The sequence below is a fragment of the Calonectris borealis genome, chromosome 8 (genome assembly GCF_964195595.1).
Source record: "Calonectris borealis chromosome 8, bCalBor7.hap1.2, whole genome shotgun sequence".
Lineage (NCBI taxonomy): Eukaryota > Metazoa > Chordata > Aves > Procellariiformes > Procellariidae > Calonectris > Calonectris borealis.
Window position 1 is genome coordinate 18,509,842 of NC_134319.1, and position 18,341 is coordinate 18,528,182.

General features: G+C 41.1%; 1 long non-coding RNA gene across 1 annotated transcript in view; it reads left to right on the forward strand.

Annotated features, from left to right (window-relative positions):
- The first annotated feature begins 1,000 nt into the window (after positions 1 to 1,000).
- LOC142084945 (uncharacterized) overlaps positions 1,001 to 18,341 on the forward strand; it is a 52,730-nt gene continuing 35,389 nt past the window's right edge. The window contains exons 1-10 of the long non-coding RNA XR_012674496.1: positions 1,001 to 1,148; positions 1,951 to 2,032; positions 2,892 to 2,989; positions 4,296 to 4,359; positions 4,885 to 5,153; positions 6,453 to 6,612; positions 7,575 to 7,714; positions 12,778 to 14,065; positions 14,401 to 14,550; positions 14,727 to 14,814. This is a non-coding gene — a long non-coding RNA (uncharacterized LOC142084945). The remainder of the gene's footprint in view (positions 1,149 to 1,950; positions 2,033 to 2,891; positions 2,990 to 4,295; positions 4,360 to 4,884; positions 5,154 to 6,452; positions 6,613 to 7,574; positions 7,715 to 12,777; positions 14,066 to 14,400; positions 14,551 to 14,726; positions 14,815 to 18,341) is intronic.

An 18,341-nucleotide genomic window follows, 5' to 3' on the forward strand; every position in this document is an offset into this window, starting at 1 on the left:
CTATCCTTCAATACAATTTTTAGCCAGGTTTTTATTAGTGATATGATGTTCTGCATTTTCTTTTAATAACTTCTCTTTTTAGATTTAACAAACTCACCATTCTTTATGCTCCTTTTTGCCTCCTCCACCAAGAAGTATAAAGGAAGTTCTCCTATGTCAAAGCCAGGAAAGCATGGCTTAGTTTTCAGAGACTCTCCCACCCCGCAGGCTGATCGGCCCTCTCAGTCCCAACAGTATTCTTTTGACTCTCCTGCTCCGTTACAACCCAGAGTCATGGGATCATTTTGCTATGTTTTATACTTTGGCTGATGAGACTGATTTGAGTGATACGACTGGACCAGGAGGGATGCAGGAACAGCATCCTAAGTATTAAAATCCTGAAAGTATCCGAGTTGGAGCGGTCTCAAGAGAACAGCTGGTCAGTAACCCTGAACTGAGGCAGGAATGGGAATACCTGACTTGTTCGCAACAGGTGTATCCTATTTGTTCTTAAAAAATCTTCAGTGAAGGAGATTTCACATCTCTAATGCGCACTCTTTATTCCCAACTTAGTTGGATTTTTTTCTTTTCTGCATTGCAAATGTGGCTGATTCCTTCCTTCAGATTCTGCAAAGACCAACTGGCAGACTTCCTTACGCTGGAAGAAAGTACCTAGAGCACAGAAGTAGAAAGTTGTCCTCCACCAGGGTTTAATCCATGAAGTTGAACACAATTTCCCCTTGACCATGATGACCCCCAGCTTGGGGAAGAGTGGCTGGGAAGCTGCCCAGAGGAAAAGGACCTGGGGGTGCTGGTTGACAGTCGGCTGAACATGAGCTGGCAGTGTGCCCAGGTGGCCAAGAAGGCCAACGGCATCCTGGCCTGTATCAGAGATAGTGTGGCCAGCAGGAGCAGGGAGGTGATCGTGCCCCTGTACTCGGCACTGGTGAGGCCGCACCTCGAATGTTCAGTTTTGGGCCCCTCACTACAAGAAGGACATTGAGGTGCTGGAACGTGTCCAGAGAAGGGCAACGAAGCTGGAGAAGGGCCTGGAGCACAAGTCTTATGAGGAGCAGCTGAGGGAACTGGGGTTGTTTAGCCTGGAGAAGAGGAGGCTGAGGGGAGACCTCATCGCGCTCTACAACTACCTGAAAGGGGGTTGTAGCGAGGTGGGTGTTGGTCTCTTCTCCCAAGTAACTAGTGATAGGAGGAGGAAATGGCCTCAAGTTGCGCCAAAGGAGGTTCACATTGGACATTAGGAAAAATTTCTTTACTGAAAGAGTGGTTAAACATTGGAACAGGCTGCCCAGGGAAGTGGTTGAGTCACCATCCCTGGAAGTATTTAAAAGACGTGTAGATGAAGCGCTCAGTGACATGGTTTAGTGGGCATGGTAGTGTTGGGTTGACGGTTGGACTCGATCTTAGAGGTCTCTTCCAACCTTAATGATGCTATGATTCTGTGATTCTATGACTACTATAACATTGCAGTCATTACTTCCACTAATGTAACCCCTCCTGCTCATGTTTAAACACAACATGTATTTGTAATGCAGATGAGTCCTTAATACTGTGTATCAGCTATGAAACACAGGTTGTAATACTGCGTTTGAACACTAATCTCTTGGCTATGGCTTGGACTGTAAGCTAAAGCAGCAATGTTCATTGCCATCAGTAGTTAATGCTCACTCTTTCTTTGTAGCAATGATCTAGCTTTTGTAGGCAAAATGTTCTAGTCTACGCAATGATCAATGAAATTAGTCATCAGGTTAAAACCAGATTCATCCTTTACTGTGCAGAGTGAGGAGTATCAGTGTATCCACAGCCTGCTTTAATTATAGCTTTGGCTTCTCTGAGGCTTGTGAGTTTAGGTCTCCCTTTATTTAAGGGTACTCTAGAAGATCAGGCATGTGTGTTTGCATTGGAGGCAATACTCAAATTGTGACAGCAATTTTTTTTTTTTTTTCCTCAAAGGAAACTTGAGCTATGAAGCAATGTTTTCATGGATTTCTTCGCTTTTGGAAAGGAGGACAAACAATTGGCATCTTCTGATGAGGTGGTGAATTTTGATGATGTCAAACCTGACTAGAAAGATGAAAATCCTTTATACTGAACAATAAATTAGTCTGTTAATTACCTAATTCCCAGGCACATAAGAGTCCTGAAGGGTTGGCAGAGGAACCAAATAACTCCCAGGTTCAGGCTTTTTAGTACCATTATCTTATAATTGCTGATTGGCAGAGTGTTCTGCTCACTGTTCCCAAGGGGGGCAGCAGAATGTGTGTCTGAGTGGCGAGCATTCCTAGGCAGCGATTTATGCAGTGGTTTTGATAGATAGAAAAAGGCAGTAAGAGTTTATTAGCAGAGTATCATTGTTGCGGGGGGAGGAGGACTGGAGCATATGAATTCCCTTGCCGACGAATGAAAAGAATAAAACTGAAATAAGAAGAGTGGCAATTCAGAGACAATAATTTACTCTAGAAAGAAGGTGGAAATATTTGCTCATGTTTGGCAGGTTTCTCATTTTGCTCTTTTTTTGCTAGTGACCATGTCAGGAGAAAGGCCAGTATCACTAACTAGATGAGAAAATCAGCCGTGTATTTAAATGTTTCATTGTAATGTCCCTTTCTAAGTGAACCTCCATTTAATGTTTAAAGGACTAAAAATGCTAGGTACGCATCAATAAAACAACATAGTTTTAACTTCTAATTAAGTTTTAACTTAGAATACACACAGATGTCAAAGCCACTACTCTAATTAGTGTCTTTTTTTTTGTTGTTTAACAATTAGCTAACTTATTTGTAATGAGTAATGAAGAGACTGAAAAAAAAAAGATGCAACCTACTGCCAGTACAAATGTTCTTGCTGCCCCTCTGTCATACTTTTTAAAAACATAATTTATGTATTTACTTTAGTTTAGTCTTGCTCCGCCAGTTCATTAGGATGCTCCTAGAGGTTACGAGAGTATAATCTTCTGAATGCTCAGTACTCCCAGGCAGGCATGTTAAATCAGGTTAGTACAGAACTTGTTTTGTCTCCTGGTCTGGGTAACCTGTATTAAGAAATTCAGATTTATATTAAAAGTGAACTGTCTATTGCCAAGGGCTTTTATAATTGTGAAACAGTCTGTTTCCCTGTTTGCGTTACTCTTTCTCCCCCTGAACTTATTTATTTTAATAATATTTTGGAAGCTACAAAAGTACTGGCAGAATTCATATTAATATGTTGTAATTAAAAAAGACCTTTAATTGCAGACAGTTAACACAAAATCTGTTGGCAATGTGTTGTACAGAATGATAGCATTTAATAATTTTTATCATTATAGTGATGTTGTTTGCAATGTTATTGCTAGGGAGTTGTCGTGTATTTTTTATGATAAATTCTTAATTTAAGGGTTTATAACTTAACCGTAAAAATATGCTCCAGGCTGAAACATGACATACAAATCCTGAATATGGAACTGAATGTTGTTTCTAGTTTTAAAACAAGCAAACAATAAAACAAGCTCCATGTGAGCATTTAATAGGTATGAACTGAAACTCCTGTCAGAAAATGACCTTTTCTGCAGAGGATCTTTTGTTATTTTGTTATTTTCCTTGCTTAACAACCCCGCCCCAAAATGCACACTCCAGAACAAAGGAAAAAAGCTTAACTTAATGTTAAGCTTTCTAAGTGCTTTGCCTCTAAAACAGAGTGTTTTGGAACTTTGTGAAGAGAGCTTTACAAAAGTTGAAGGGTGGGGAGTTGTTGCAAAGAAGCCTCTTCTACTCTGAGGATTCCTTTGCAAATCAAGGATTCTGTGTAGTATTAAAAAGTTTAGTGTAGACCCCTAAAAGGTGGAGCTATTTTACAGAACTCTTGGGGGTAAAAAAAAAAAAGGCAAAACAGTATTTCTTGCCTATAAATATAGTAAGCTCTCAGGAAAAATGAAAATCCCACGAATCCCATTAAATCCGTCAGACTGATCTGGTACAACAGAGAAAAGAAGTTGGACTTAGCAAGAAAGAAATCGTGACCTTACAGCCAAGAGCCACGTATTCATCTGAGACCCTGGCACTCTGATTTCACAGGCCAAAGTGGCTGCTTAGTGAAGTGACACGTCTCTGTGTGGAGCCTTTTAACACACCAGTCAGGAAGGACTAGAGAGTACTGATGTATCTTCCAGCTAACTTTTGCTCTTTATCAGTTAGCTTTGGTGAAAGCAACGTTACGTACACAACACTAGACGAGTATAACTGGTACTATACTGATGTGTGCTGTGAGCGCCCACTGTGTGGTCATGCAACACAGAATGCTGTTTTTCTCTTTGATTTTGACAGTTTTCTCCATTTGTGAGCCAGCGGATGGGAAGACACAATCTGGCTATCTGCGTGATGTTAAAAGGTACAGGTGAAGTGCAAAGAACCACTTCAGTGGAAAGTTTGATGCGTTGGAAACCAAACTATTTGTTGCTGTGGGACAGCAGCATTGATGTGCCACTGACGTGGCTCCAGCTGGTTCCTTACCCAGCTTCAGAGGAGCCTCAGCTGTGTGAGGCCATGGGGCCGAGTGGCACTATCTGCAGAGTCCACGGGTCTGCCTCCTGCAGGCCTCCCTGGGAAATCGGCAGGTTTCAATGGGGAAAGTGATACTCATCTTCTTGTGCAAGCTCTGGTCTGAATGTGGTAACAATCATATCACATAATTGGAGTGTGGTGCTCCAACCGGCCGATTACGTTTCCCATATTACTTCCTCTTCCCTCTGGTAAATAGGCATTTGGTCCATACCTTGGTCCTCTTGGCAGGGGAGTATTAGCTATGGTGGGTTATTAAAGTAAAAAAGTGTTTGGGGTTTTTTCATCCTGTTTAAACTACTTTAATTTTTTTAGCATGTATACCTTCAAAGTCATAGCCTTTCCTTGTTCCTAGACATATATGAGCTTGTGCAGTTCTTCCATGTTGCAACCAATTAGTAAGAAGGGTGCAGAAAAGTGCTGGAATCGGAGACTGAGAATTGCAAGAAGCCGACTATACTATAAAATGTGTTCTTCTGTATTTTTCCATCATGCTGAAGAAGTTTGGGAAAGCTGAATGCTGTAAAGTCACTGCTGTGTGTGCTTTAAGCGCATGAATCCTGAAAGGGGAAACTGCTAAACTGTTCTGGAGTTGAAGCTTATAATTCATGGAAGCATAGCAAGGTGAAAGTGATAAATTTGAACTTTTTCATCCAGAAGTGAGTTCACCCAGAAATGCTTCTTTTCCTTCCCTTGTTGGCACTTGCCACTGTGCTCTTTGTTACTGCTTGCAGGCTGTTGGCCCTCTGTGGCAGGGACCATCAACTTCTGTGTATTTCAGTAGTCCAGACTGGGAAATTATGGCACTTAGAAACAGAAGAATGAGAAAAATAAAGGAAAAAAAATATTTTTAAGGTCATGGGAGCAATAGAGAGGACTGAGATCCAACTCTAAGAACACGGTGCTCAGTTGATGGAAATTGGTTTATTTCCTTTCCTGACATTAGCAGTGCTTGGTAGACTTCTCTGAGGTTCCACCAGTTAAGTATATGTTCTTAGGAAATTGCTTTCACGTTTGAACTAGCATAAAGTCCTGGCCTGGCATATACTTTGTGTTACTGCCTTAAAAAGAATTAAAAATACATAACAAACTTTGCTGCATGATCTCTGTATTCACAACTCTGGACTGTTGTCTCACCAAGAAATGAAGACAGGTAGCTTGATTTTTGGGCGGGGGGGAGGGGGATGGAGAAATTGGTTGCTCATTCCCCGTGGACCAGCCAGTGCTCTGCTCCTTTGAAGATGCTCCATACCTGCAGCCATTGCTGAGGACCGTGGGATTGCCCCGTGGGGGAATGAGAGCAGCTTGCTGGGGGCTGTGCTGCCCTTCTGTCACCTGCAGAAGTGGCATCGAGAGCTAGTCTCTCCTGCCAGGATCCTTGCTGCTCCGCAGGGTGTTGCGGAAGGGTCATCGGCAGTGATTTCAAGCTGGATTTCCAGCTGTGTGGATGTGATGGCAGTGGCAGTGTGGCCCTGCTCCTGCCTGGAATTTCCCCGGTACAAATATGTTGCCAAGGCTTCTAGAAGGTGTGGAACCTGCTGCATATGCTCTGCCCGGGTACGATGGACTAAATCCAGTCCTCTGGGGATGTATTTCACCTGTATGCTCTTGAAACCCTGGACAAGTTTATAAATTCCTTGAATTTCACTGGCAGAAAGCTTCTGGGTCAAAGACGACACCCCTAAAGAAACCCAGAGGTAGGAGTACTTTCATCAGATCCCTCCCAGGATTGTGTGGTTGGACAGACTTTCCCTTCCTGTTTTAGAGCTGCTTCTATTCTCTTTCTTCCCGGTGGCTTTCCCACCCCATTTTTTGTCTAGGTTGCTAAATGCAGAGAAGGTAGTGTATTTCTCTGCTGAGTTGAATACTCTTTGTTAGTCCAGGGTCCAACATTTTAATTCTTGCTTCCCTGCTTTTATTTAGGTAATGAAAAAAGAGGTGGGGGTCTGTTGTGAAGTGACAAAGGATTCAAGACACAAAATACCTCAAATTTAAACACATCTGAGAAGACTTTTTAAAAAACAAGAGATAAAAAATCAAGAAGGAAAAATGTAAGAAAGGACGCATCCTAATCAAACTTAAGGTTCATACTCTTTTATTTTTCCCACATTATGCCTTGCTCTTTTGGGGGGCGGGGGGAGAAGGTTTATTACATCTAGCATGCAGAGTGACAGTCCTGTAGCAAAGCAATTCAATGCTGGAGAGTTTGCAGGCAGAATTCAATAGCACAAAGGTTTTCAGAAACTATTTTTCTTTCCCTTTTTTTTTTTTTCCTACAGCAACGATTCCTAGCCATTCATCATAAAGCACTAAAAATCAAAGAGCAATATTCACGAGCCTCCTAGTACAGTATGTTAAACCCTGATAACTGTCAGGAAGAGACTGTCTAAAAGGGAAGAGCCAGGTAGAGCACAGAAAACAAAAAACATGTTGGGAGAAAAAGTACTGAAGAATAAAAGGAGAGAAAATGTGCTAAGCAAAGGGGGCCAAGCAGTGCTCCTGCGTTATATTTGTCATGCTGCCATTTTGTTAACAAGAGAGAGCTATTACGCCAGTGTAAAATGTTGTGAGTTCTGGAGTTCTGTCTGTTTTCACAGAACCCTGGAGTGACCATGTATGCCGGTGGTAGATACTGTTCTTACAAATTGCTCTACTGGATCTGGAAATATGTTAGTTTGAATTTATTCAACTAATGTTTTATGCGAACATCTTTCAGCCTAGGGCTTGCCTATGAACAGTTTGCTGTGAAGATTTGATATTCAGAATATGAACTGTTTTCAGTAGATGCATAGGAAGTTCAGAATATGTCTCTGTTCTCTGTCTGGAATATTGTACATCAGATTGGCATCAGATTTTGAGATGCACTCTCTCAGTTGTGAAATCAAAACTCCTGTTCAATGGACATTCTGTTGTATTCTTTTAATGCTACCCTTTGGTGAGAAGCCGTCATAGTACAGATCTAGAATATTTCTCAATAGTAAGCAGGAAGCATGTGAATTTTTTTTTTTCCAGTTTGAGTAAATATTCATAAGTTGTCTTCTGCAGAATACTCCTGACTCCAACCTTGGCACTGTTGAGGCTAGATGCTTGGTAGCATGTAAAGAGAACAGGGCTTTCCCATAGACCTCCCAGAAGAGCACATCTCTGATTGGCTTGATGGACTCCCACGATGTCTCCATGTAGAGGTAAGTCTTCCTATGCTTTTCCTTTTCTCTGTCCAATCCAATCTGGAGCTATTTCCAGCAATTTTCTCTATTTCAAGGGAATATTATGAACAAATAAAATGCATGTGTGCAAGAAAAACAGAGCTGTTTTGACAAATGCAAAATAAAAAATGACCATACCATGGTGCTTTGATAGTGAGTGAGCAGAGATTTCTGTTACAAATAAAAATTGAACCCATTGTTATAGATAGTAAATTCTGCTGGGTTTTTTTGGATGTCTCGTAGTCACCAAAAATAGAGAGCAATGAAACATTTGGTCTCTAGAAATGCTTTCAGCTTTATGCCTCTCTCTGTAATTAAAAGTGCGTTAGGATATCCTCAACATATCAGTATTAATCATGGGAGTTGCTGTAATGACGAAGAGTTGTAGCCATTCCAGAAATCTTGCTTGCCCCTTCATAGATGATATTTAGAGAATTTGGAAGAATAAGCCAGTTTTGATACCCTCTTGTCAGGCTAGATTCTTTCTACTCTCTAAGAGTCGAAGAACACCATTGCTTGGTGGGAATGTTTTGATTGATGCCTGCTTCTCCCATGTCTCTAGTCATCGGATGTGTCAGTGTCTAGCTAGTTAAGAGAACATGTGAAAAGTTTCTTTCCAACGTAGGATCATTTTAATTCTTAAACCAGCTAGTAGGAATTATCCTCTGCTTTTCTGGGAGATAATATTGCTTTTAAAGTAAGCTCATCATCCACTAATCCATTTTCAAACCCCGTTAGGCAATCTGGGTTAAGTAGAGTATAACAGAGTTATCCTGCTGGATTGATTGTGTAGAGTTAGATCTTTTACATGTGGGGAGCCCGAGACCCCAGGGTCTAATAGTAATATTGCCTTCTCCATGAATAATTTACTGAATCTGTGAAGAACTCTGTTCTATTACAAAATGTAGACTGGGGGGAGAGGGCTGTATTTTTTTTTTTTTTTAAGGTTCTGCAAAACTTTCACAGCCAAACCTGAAACATGACCAAACAGATGTTGGGAATGAAACTTACAAAGTTTGTTTAAATCTGGAGTAAACTGGGCTTAGCTTTTTATGGTTTTTGTCCTCCAGCAGTTTCATGTAATGATATTTATTCAGAAGCAACCAAGTTCCTGTTCTTTTGCAAAGTTATCCAGTGCTCACTTAGATTTTGCTGGTATCAAGCCTGTATTTGAATCCCAGTTCTGGTTTGGTGTCATATCTCATACTCAAACCTTGCCTAACTGTTGTCCCCAGGGCCTCCTGCATATACGGTTACTTGTAATTGTATGTGCCTATTGTAGCTCTTGAAGAATATCTAGTGTTCTTGTTTCTGTGTAAGAAAAATTCAGTTCATGTTGGTACTGAAGGTGTTTGAAAAACCATTCTGTAAATCTATAATATTTTTCTATTGTGATAAAAAATATAAGAAAAAGACCAAACAAAGTAGGACAAATGTTACATACAAACACTGAAGGTCTGTATATCACTCTAGAGTTCAGAAAGTCAATATACACAAACCTCAAGCAAGCCTCTCTGTTCTCCGAAGAAGCAAATGTTGTTCTACTCAGAGTAATTCTGAGTGTAACAGGATTGTCATGCGCAGTGATCAGGAGAAACAACAGGCAGAATTCAGCTCGGAAGAGACGAATTTTCTCAACTCACACTAATAATCATGCAAGTAAGAATGAATACTCATGTTTGTTTTGCATTTCCTCTCTATCTAAAACAGGTGCAACTGGATGAATCAAAGAAAGAAAAGAACATTTCAATTCCTGTATTCATAGTGTTTTAAACAACGCAGAAAATACATTGTTATTCTTTATGCTGTTTTGCGTGTCTTTCCCTGTTTCTAGGGGGGTGAAAATTGTAAAATGAATGCAAGGATCCTGTTCTTTGTCTCCTACCATACTCCCTGTCTGCAGCCTTTTCCTTCTCTCCAAGGCACCTCTATTAGGTGTTTCTACAGCTCTCACTCTCACAGATTCATCCTGGTAGTGTGAATAGCTGGATGGCAAACGCATTTCCCGTTCTGCCTTCAGATGTCCCAAAACCTTAAAAAATGAAGCGGAGGAAAGAAGCCATTTTACCAGATCAAGACCAGGGCCTCTTCCGTGTCTCTTGTTAGTTTTTTAATCTCCAGTCTATTGGTTACTCTGGAGTGGAGATCTCCGCCAATATTTCTCACTGGGTCATTTGGCTTTATGTAGTTAAATCTGTATGAAAACAGAAGCCTCAACTTTATTCTTGCGCTTCCCGAGCAACCTGGCAAGAGGGTATTCTTGGATGGCCTTTCTGTCTGGATTTATCCAGAAACTCCCTTGTTGCCTCTGATCCTGATTATTTTATTTCTGCAAGATCCTGCTGTGACCAGTATGTAAGTTTTAAGCAGGTGCAGCTGTGCTTCTCAGTGACAGATACATGACCTCTTCAATTTCCTAACTCCTGGTGGTGGATCCTAACCATGTCACAGAGAAACTGACTTCTTGCTTTAGATTTAGGTTTCCACTTCTGTACTCTGAATAAGAGAACTGCTTAGTCTGAGTCTGGGTATGTAAAGAGAAACAAGATTTGTTCCTCAAAAATGCTTTTCTTTATATCCCTTCTTAAAATATCATGCACAAATACTCCTGTAACAACATGAGCAGCATTAGTCAGTATATGAAACAGCTCTGCCTTTATTAAAGACAGAAATTGCAATGAAGAAAAAAAGAATTCCAAGATAACAGTAGAGTTATCATATTCTCAAATCTCAACATTTTTCTCCTCCTTTAATGACAAATTTCCTTGTTTTAAGAATTTCTTTTAAAATTTAATTGCAGATTTTATACATCATAGTATGTGCAAGTATTCCATCCATGAGTAATGTTACAGCCACTTTAGCTGTAGCTTACCTCCATTTACACTTAGTTTTCTGTCTTTTCCTGGTAGCGTTTCTTATTCATCTTATTCCTGCTCATTTTTGTTCTCAGAAGATGCAAGTGGTTTTTACTTAGGCTTTGCAATATACATGAAATGATAAATACTCAGCATTATTTCTAGGACTGCGTGGATGAAAAAGTGTGGTTTGACGTTCTGGGTTTTTCTCATTTGAACAAGTAGAGGCATTATTCTCTCCCTAATTCGATAGTAACTTAAAGGTATTTTCTTAAACTTCCCAAAACAAGCAGATGAAGAAATTTAAAAAGTCATGCTTAGGCAAAGATGTAGAAACAGGGCACTCAATGTGAATTGTTTTACAAACATAACAATGGCTGAGACATCCAGGAAACAAGTTTAATATAATTAAGTCATTTACCCAAGAGATTCCTAGCACAGAATATCTTTGACTCAGTTAACTGGTAAATTGTTAGCATCAGGATTAAAAACTGGCACAGTGCAAATATTGACATATTACAGTGCTAAAATTAAAAGATATTATAATCATGACTAGGGCCAGAGAAGATATTTCTTCATCCAGGGCAGGATGTCAAGAGTAGGCAGGAGCTGTCTCATGAATGCAAGATGTAGCTGAGTGTAATTCAAAGGAAGTTTAGCTCCCGTTGCAGGTGCAAGGCACAGCCGATGAGCTGACTTCATGTCTTGCCTCTGGAGAAGGCAGGTTGCCCCAGATCCCTCTACACTTGTCCTGCAGTGAAGATGTAGACTAGGAGCCAATCTCCTTCAAATATTTGATTCGACTTGGGGAAAAATTAACTTAATTTATTGCCAGTTAAAATAAATACTTAATTCTTAACTTAGGTAGTGGGAAACAGAAAGACAAACATTAAACCAACACCTTTCCTCCCGCCTTTCCCAGGGTCAACTTCACTCCAGACTCCTCTACACCCACCCTGAATGGTGCAGTGGGGATGGGGGTTGCGATCAGTGCATCACAGTTGTTCTCAGCTTTTCCTTCCTCCTCACGCCTTTCCTCTGCTCCAGAGTGGGCTCCCTGGGGGCTGCGGTCCTGTCAGGAGAACCTGCTCCGGAGTGGGCTCCCTGGGGGCTGTGGTCCTGTCAGGAGAACCTGCTCCGGAGTGGGCTCTCTGGGGGCTGCGGTCCTGTCAGGAGAACCTGCTCCAGAGTGGGCTCTCTGGGGGCTGCGGTCCTGTCAGGAGAACCTGCTCTGGAGCGGGCTCTCTGGGGGCTGCGGTCCTGTCAGGAGAACCTGCTCCAGAGTGGGCTCTCTGGGGGCTGCGGTCCTGTCAGGGGCGTCTGTCTGCTCCAGCGTGGGGTCTCTACGGGCTGCAGTGAGTATCTGCTCTGCCATGGAGCACCTCTTCCTCTCACCTTGGTATTCCCCCTGTTGTTTCTCTTTCTGTTCCCTCCTCTTCTCTCCACCTGGCATTTTCTGCCCTTTCTTTAAATGTGTTTTCCCAGAGGTGCCCCACACGTGGCTGCGGGGCTCAGCTGTGGCTGCGGTGGGTCGGTTGGAGCTGGCTGGACCCGGCTGTGTCTGGCATGGGGCAGCCCCGGCCTCTCCTCACAGAGGCTGTCCCCGCAGCCCCCGCCAGCACTGTGCCACCGATATGTAGGCCCAGGCTGGTGATAGGGGTTTTTTTCAGAGTTTGTTTGTGAATAGTGAGCTTCGGTTTCTTTGAAAGAGCCCCCAGCAAGCCAAATGTAAAGTCCTAATACCTTTTTCTTTTCCAAAGGAGGACCGAGTTTCCTGCTGTAAGAACTGTTTCAGCAGAGACAGGTAGCTCATGATAAATTTAACTGTAATCTGCTAAATATATGCTAATGCTTTACTTTCGATGTATGAGCATTCATGCCTCTTACCCATTGGTGCTAATTATCTGACATACATTACCATAAAGCTGGAATTGCGTGAGGTATGTTAGCGCTTCCTAAACTTTATTTCAGACAACTTTCCAGCTTATTCATCAGTAGGTAATTTTATAGCTCCCGGACACAGCTCTCACAGAGCAATGTGGCTCCTTCAGTTTTCTCTGCAAAAATGACGAGACGCAGGCCAGCTGGTCCCCCACTGCTCGCTCTGGTGAAACGATATTCCCATCACAACTCCTGCTGTAATCACTTCTACTAATCTTGCTTTCCCTCCTTCCCACGATTCTCCAGATCATTACACAGGTTAGTTCTCCCCCGCCTGCCCACCAGTCACAGGATTCAAACAACAATCCTTGAATTATGCTGAGAATAAATGGAGATAAACAGCAAACCCAAGGAGACAAATAAGACGAACACCTTGAAAAGGAACCAGTAAGCAAAATAGGATGTGACAGGCTCAAGGAGATGAGAGGGAATGATTTCCTGGAATGCAGCAGCAATTTCGTGCCAGCAGCGATGCGCCGGCTGTACTTGACCTTCAGTAACCTTTATCCCCGTCTCCTACTGCTGCTCCTACAGCTTCTCAGCCTGGTTCTCCTCCTTCGCTGCTGCTCTTGCGGTTTCCCTGGTCAGATACCTTATCTAACTGGTACAGACACTGCGTTTTCTGAAATCAGGCTCTTCCTGTGAAGGTGCTGCAATCTGTGCGTTTTCCCACACCTTCCTGGAGTGGGATGCAGCCTGGGGGCTCTGCGGTGACGTGGGGAGGGACGTCCTCTGTGTGTCTTCTTGACAGCTTTGACCTGACATTGTCACACATGGAAATTAACGTTGAACATTAACAGAACGATCCCTCAGGGAAAACCACTCAGAATTTTTTCTTAAGACCTTCCAGAGGGGTGCTATTTGTTGGGTTTGGCTGGGAATTTTCTGGCCAAAGGGTTTTTTTCTCTGGAAGGTGTCAGTTCCTCGAAATTAAAGCAGTTAATAGGAATGAATAAATGCCAATAGCTTCTTGGAAGATGCTTCCTGGGGCTTAAGCATTCTGATTTGACAGGTCTGAAGCAAGACAGAAATCACTTGTCTAGTTTGAAATATGTGGTGAATAGAATTACAAAACATGTCTTTTAAAAACTGAAATAAAAATGAAATATTTTGAAATTATCAAAGTGGAGAGTTTCTACTGACATGATTTGTTTTGGTGTGCTTGACTTTTGTGCCCTTTTTTCAATTTTGCCTCTTTGTCTCAGGTCAGAGTTGGGAGGGGCAGGGAATCTTGAAAATATTGACAGGACATGGCTTTGGGTAACCACCCCCACTCTCACCCTGGTCTTGTTCTTCCTCATTTGAAGGGAAATAGTCAAAAGCGAAGGATTTGCTATGTTATATGAAGCTATTGTCAAACAAAACTTTTTATCAGAGACCACCAGCAGCTTTGGAAGGAAGCGAGTATCCCCAGTTCAATGATGCTCAAAATATTTTAAGAAAGAGGGCTGCTTTTGTATTTAAGCTGTGTATCAAGATATCAGTTCCTTTTGGCAATGCATAGAGGCCAACGGCAATAACATCAAATATCTGTGTGAGTACTTCATTACATATTTGATTCAGTGTAGTACATTTTCTAATCCTGTTCCTGAAATATCACTGTAACTGTGTTGTTTGGTCTCAGTATGCTCTTCCATACCCTCATGCAGTGTAATATCAAAACGCTTTCTGTTACTAAGAGCAGTGTGTATGTGTGAATGCATCTTTGTGTATGAAGCACTCCCCTCTGTCTCTTCTCAGCCTGTTGGGAGAACAGTTTGATTATTTTATAGAATTTTGCTTTGTTTGAAGAAATTATTGAGGGATGTTCAGCTGGAAAGATGAGGTTTGCATTGAACTTTGCAAGTGAGTTTGTTTTTCTCTCCTCAGGGAAGAAGGTCCATAGTCCACATCCAGCTTCTCCAAAAGTCATCTCCTCCTTTCAGGAGCGTCTTGCCTGTTTGCTGGCAGATTCACTGTTTGGAGGAATGTGGCTGTCATGGGAGGTCGTGGTCAGAGAAGGAGAAGGAGGTCTCACAGGTAGGTGGGGCCAGTCCTGCAGCACACTTCGAATTTCAGGGTAGTGACCTTGAACTCGTCTCCACTCTGCAGGGAGCCCGCACAGTAAGCCAGAGCACTGGGGTGAAGTGTTTGCTGTGACTTGCATTGCTGATCAGATGAACTGTTATGTATAGCAACACTTGGTTTTTTTTCAGGATATATAACTTCACTCCTAGATCTGAGTTGAAGTGATGTAAATGCAATGCGGTTCACTATTTCATCAGACCTATTCATTTACTGAAGGTATTTTGTGACTTTTATTTTTTTCCTAATTTCTTTTACCTTCACTTAAATACAAGAAATTTTTGTATGGCCTGTAATGGGTGAATTTCTTACAGCAGGTGCAAAATAGTTCATTTTTACCGGTTAAGTCCAAACACTTTTTAAGTGTCTTAGAGTACTATAGTCCAGTAAACCTATATGCTAGGGAAATGTAATATTAGGAGTATACCAGTGACTGTGTTTCTTAAGATGAAATTATTTTAGAAGTATGAATGGTGTGAGACTTTTTTTCTGGTTTTCTTGTGAAGCTCCAGTTAGCTCTGTCTATTCATAAATTATTCTTTATTGTTTTGAGTTCAAATGAGGCCATGCTTCAGTGATATAGCTAGCTTCATGGCTCTGGCCAAAGGTCCCCAAAAATCTGCAGCCTCATGATGCAGAGTGCTGATCTGATACAAGCTCATTCCACTTTCTTCAAGTGTCATTGATGGGTTAACTTTAGGTTGGCAAGTTTTAGGCTAGAACAGATATCATCTTTTCTCACCCAGCTGATGGGAGCTCAAAAATGTGTCACCAACTCTGTATTGCAGGCTTTGGTGAGCTGCACAAAAAGGTTATTTAGCTGCCCTAGTCTGGCTTGAACTTTTCGTGCTGGGGGGGCAGTAGAGCAATGACATGACATTAATGACCAAGGATGGAACCACAGCCTAGGTACTCGTAAGAGACTCACCAGTTGTGATTTTGTGGCTTGCCTTACAATATCAGCGTTTTCCTTAAAGCTTCAGCTGCAGCATTCATAGGAGTATGTCCAAATTCAGCTTGTGCTTAAAAATTATAAAATAGTATGTTTACCCCATGGAGCTATGGCCTTAGATTGAGAAGAAATATTCCTAATCCTTAGACGGAGGATAAAAAGTCAAAGAACACTCACATAGTATTTTGTGATATCTTAACTAACCACCTCCTGAATTTTGGGTGCTTGGCTTGTGATTTTTGAACTCCTGAGATTAGAGGGAATGGGATAGACAGTGAACAGGAATCAACACTGACTTGCAAAATCCCAAAAAAACCTACCAGAGTCACACTTTCACTGATACCAAAAAAACTGTATGAAACATTTTCATAGAGAGTCAGCAACTAATTATTTTGCATTCATTTATGTTGCTGTAGAATTCAATGAGACCTCGACTTTTAAAATTAAATATTAAAAAAAAAAAACAACTATTGCAGGGAGCTCATCAACACCAGAGAAGTTATTTGCAGTATTCTTTGCGTAGAATATATGTATATTATCTTCACCTACTGTGGCATATCTTCTGCCATGCTTGTTACATGGCTCTAGACTCCCATTAACTGAATCCCTGGTGGAAAGCCGTTTCCCTACATTATATTGTAATGTTCTTGTTAATGATAAATTGATGAAGAGCTGCTTTTTTAGATTAGGTGAGTGGTCCTTTGATAATGGGGTTGGAATCAGGCCAGAGGTTTTATACTACTTTGCCTGGAGGGTGAGAACCAACTAAAATATTCCTTTCTTGTGTTCTGCTAGAAAATGAGACAGTCAAAGAATTTCAGCTTTTAATTTTAAGAGAGCAGTTCAACACTAGTTTACATGGTGGGTATTTTTAGACTTTGTCTTTATCTTGCCCCATATTTCTAATAAATTATTAAAGAAAGGTACTTCTCATGTAATTAGAGAGCCAAGCACCTTTTAAACAAGATCAGCTTCTGTACATTTGAATTGGCTGGTTTCATTTTCTATGGCAAAAGATCATAAGGAAAATACTTTTGCATGTTTCAAAGTTAAGATCAATTGTTATCCTTTTCCAGTTTCAAATGTACTAGATTAGTACTTTTGCTGTAGCAGAAAACTGTTAGAATATTTATGGTTTTTATTTTTACATAAAAACAGACATTTCCTATTATTTCTTCCTTTGGGCAAGGAATGTGCAATGCATTCTTACATCCATGGATGCTATTAATGCTATTAGCATTAATATAATTGAAATTAAGTGAAAGTAAAATATATTTTTAAAGTGACACATATTTTTGAAGTTTCCAATCTTGGCTCCGATGGTCTTTCTCAGTTCCATACCTTGCCCTTTGGGAAAAAACATGGAGTGTGCATGCTTATCTCTTCTGATTATGATTTGACAAGGTCATGCTGTGGTAGAATTGGGCTGCCTGTTATTATCTTGATGTTGCTTTAAAATTTAGTGGTATATGGAAGAAAAGAGAGGGGACAGTGAAATTTTAATACACCCAATAGGTGTAAGAATCTCTTTGCTTATTGCTGACTGGAGGTGGCTCCATGTTGCTTAATAAAGGACAATGCCTAATGGAGATACACGACATTTAAGTGTGAACTTACTAATGGAAAACAGAATCTTAAAATGTAATTACAGTAAAGCAGGTTAAAGTGAAAAAATTGGAGTCTGGATTTTGACTCTGTCATGTTCAAATTTAGGTGTTTGGTTTAGTCCTCTATGAAAAACAAAGATACAAAACAAGACAAAACAAAAAACCCCAAACCTAAAAAAAAAAAGGTGTAGCTTATTTTAGAATTAAGAGTTTGACACTTCTATTACCCAGAGCTTCAATCATAAGAAAATGAGAATTCTTTCCTGTTGAAGAATTTCTTCAGCCTTTTAGATGAGAGCGGACCTAATCTCATCGTAGGAGAGCAGATTAATCTCACTCTAGGAGAGATTCACAAATCCCTTATTTGCCTTCTGCTTTCCAACAAGCATTTGTTGTGGTAATCAGAAGGAAAATTCTGTTCTACATTAAAAGTTCTGTCCCTCAGCTAGGTCTGTGTTCTGCCTTCAGTTCATACCCTTGCTAACTCATCGACATTTAGTGTCAAATCTTCCATACAGACTTTCATTTCCAGATCAGAGGGAACTGCCTGGGATCCTACCACCACCTGGTAAATCCCAGCACCATCTGATATATGGGAGTCATTTGCTCAGGTGTCCCCATGCAAAGAGTGTATCAGGCTCCAGCCCTAATCGGGAGACACTCAGTGACAATAGAATTATGTATGGCAGCTCTGCGGAGGGTAGGAATAAAAGGTGAAGGGTTGGGGCTGTTGTACTTTTTTTCCAAGGATTCAGAAAGTTCTCCGTGGTCACTAGCACGGAAGGCTGCCTCTTGAGGCCATTGTATCCCATGGCAAATAGGAGATGTGTTGGTAAAAGAGGGATCTACATGTTTTAATTGTTCAGTTTGCCTTTTCTAGGCAGGCTTTGGGTACAGCTTTCACCAAATTGTTTTGTTAAGGACATGATCTCTGTGTTGCAGCTGGGGAGGTAAAAGGCAAAAGATGTGTCTCCAGTTTAAAAAAAAAATCCTATTTGGAATTCATGAGTGTGCAGTGTCTGACTACATAAAGGCTTTCTTCACTTGAGAGTTTGCCTTATAGGACAAACATTATCCCCTGCTCCTGCAGGGGAACGGGTGCAGAAATCTAAATATTATGTTTAAAATGATCCTGGCTGTAAAGAGCTAGAGCCAAAATACCTAAAAGACAGCTGTCGTAAGTTGAT